This window comes from Lepidothrix coronata, unplaced genomic scaffold, assembly GCF_001604755.1.
Source record: "Lepidothrix coronata isolate B3197 unplaced genomic scaffold, Lepidothrix_coronata-1.0 Scaffold2425, whole genome shotgun sequence".
Lineage (NCBI taxonomy): Eukaryota > Metazoa > Chordata > Aves > Passeriformes > Pipridae > Lepidothrix > Lepidothrix coronata.
The window spans coordinates 1-2512 of record NW_016692605.1 but is presented as its reverse complement, the minus strand read 5'-3'; the positions used below and the strand labels follow the sequence as shown (position 1 = coordinate 2512).

Here is a 2512-nt window from a genome sequence, read left to right as displayed (position 1 = left end):
TGTTGCCTTTTAATTTTTTTGGCTGTCATGTGTTCATTGCTGTTGCTACTTGACCTTTCAAAATAGGGTATGGATGAAAATCTTTCTTTGGACCAGTGTTTCATGTACTTGCAGAAGCAGAGGACTTACATCAATGAAACAGTTTAAACAGGCTGAAATCAGCATCTTTCTCAGGTGTCCTTGTTCTGTTCCCTTCTCAGTCAAACCTAGAAGGCCTGTGTTTGGAGAACATTAGCCGTCATTTTATTTTGCTAAGCAAGCTGTACAAGTTTATGGTATCTCTAGAAAAGGTTTTTTATGTGTTACCTACTACACTTTAAATTACTATAAACCTATCCCTGTACTGTTCAGGCTTCTTACTATGGCAACCAAACAGGTTTAGTTTGAGGGTGTGAAGTTCTCCTCATAACTGCCATCACCTATCTCTTAGATGCACATTGAGTGTTCCTCCCATTAAACATCTGATTGTCATAAAAGGGAAAAATACCATTTTCTTCCTGGCTTTAGAAGTTATTATTGGAAAGTTTGAATTAGTATGTCTATCAGGAGGACAAAGGAGCAGTATCAACTCTCTCCCTTCCTTTAAAGTCTTTGTAAATAAACATGTAGTAAGCAATTTCTTGTTCCCAAACCCTGTGCTTGGCCCTCAGGCCCGTTCAATGCCCTCAAGAGCTTTTTCTTTATTTTCTTTCTTCTTCCATCTCACACAGTGTAATACCCAGTCACCCCCAGGATTTGTTGCTAGTTATAAAAGGGTAAAGGTTTTACATTACTCTAGGCAACAGGAACACAAAACCAAAATTTCTGTCCCCTTGCTCTAGGCAACTGCTAGACAGAGTGTTGGTCTTTTTGTTCTGTTTTGTTTTGGGGTTGGTGGGTATTTTTGCTCCTGGAGGCCTTTGCTCTTAATTCATTCACCTGGGAAAATTGCATGTACTGCCTGGAGTACTTCTTGCTCAGGCCTTCAGGTTCAACCCATTGTTTTGAATAGCTGCTACCTGTATGTTTTCAGAGTTACCACTCTATAAAGACACATATGTCAGAGCACCTTCCAGTTAGCCTGAAAGAAGAGCCAGTAGGGCAGCCAGCTGTATAAATCAAGGAGATGACTGTCAACAAATTATAACCTTTTGATGTTGATTATTAACAGTTTTCAACATTATAAAATGTTGGCCCTTTTTTATTACTCCACAAATTGTCATTACTTCCTCACCAGACACAAGCTTGAGAGCCCGTTTGTGTAAAACAAGCAACAGGAACTCTAAAATGATACCCTGGATGATTCACTAAAGACCAAGGAAAAGCAAATGCTATCAGTTAAATAGTTTTTCAATGCTTATTTTATCCTATCTCCAAAGATGAAAAATTTTTTAAAAAGTGTGGAGAGGGAACCCAAAAGGTATGGTGAATATTTTGTTTAATTATCTTGGAGTTTGTTTTGTTGTTTAAAGAATTAATCAGCTGCTCCTAGTCCAGGGGGAGCATTCCAGAGGCAGAGAGGCACTGCAGAGCAGGTCCATACTTCCCATGTCTTTTGTTTCTTTGCCTATGTTCTGGGAGTCAAAGTTCAGAAGTACGGAAGTGTAAGCTGTCTCAGCAGGTCTATGACTGGCAGAACTGTTTCTGGAAAAGTGAAAATAGTTATGGCTGGGGCAGTTAAGCTGGCTCTAGACCTGTTTTGAACTACTGGAGTGGAGCCAAGGACCTGGCTCAACCGATAGATTTTGTTTTCAGTTGCATAAGCACAAGTAACTTGCAAGACTTGATTATTTTTTTTAGTACAATGGTTAAGTTCAGATAGGATTATTTAAACAACAACTACAATAGAACCCCTATAAGCACTTTTAATTTTACCTTAATCAGCCTCCTAGGTGGCTGCATCCTTGCTCGGCCTTTGAGTTCTGATCTTACAGCTGCTCAAGTGTTTTGACATACTGAGCGCCACTGAATCTTTAAAGGCTCTGTCCATATTCCTTTAGAAAAATTGCAGATCTTACTCATTCGTATTTTTCTATTAGGAAAAAATAATCAGGTTTTATAATAAATGAAAGAGTAATTTTAGTATGATTGAACTTACATGGGTAACATTCCCTCCTTCTGGATACTTTTTCATCTTACTATACACTTTACACTTCATTTCTTTAGAAGTTTAAACACACTAATGAGCTTTTCCTCTCACAGACCTTTTGCAAAGGCTTTGGAACATATTCATATAGGGGGAAATAATTATCTCTTGAAATATGTAGTTATTGACTGTCAAAGGAATTAATATATTGCAGTTAAGTGTAGAAGGAAAAAGCACGTAAGTCAGCTGATAGAGATGGATTTTTATCTTTACTACTACTATAGGAGGAAAGCATACTATGACAGATATTTCAGATATTTAAAGGCAAATCTTCCTTTGGTGGGACAACCAAATACTTACATCAGTCATCTGATCCAGAATTAAGCAGAGTTCCTATGCAGCAAAATCCAGACAAAAGGAAAAATTAGTCTATGCACAAAGCTTGTG

The 2512-nt window shown here is 37.8% G+C and overlaps 1 long non-coding RNA gene across 1 annotated transcript; it reads right to left on the bottom strand.

Moving 5' to 3' along the window:
- Positions 1-6: 6 nt before the first annotated feature.
- On the bottom strand, positions 7-2460 carry LOC108491896. The gene is made up of 3 exons (XR_001872959.1): positions 2426-2460; positions 1855-2011; positions 7-215 (listed from the first exon to the last, which is right to left on the bottom strand). It is a non-coding gene; the product is annotated as an uncharacterized LOC108491896 (long non-coding RNA).
- Positions 2461-2512: the final 52 nt, after the last annotated feature.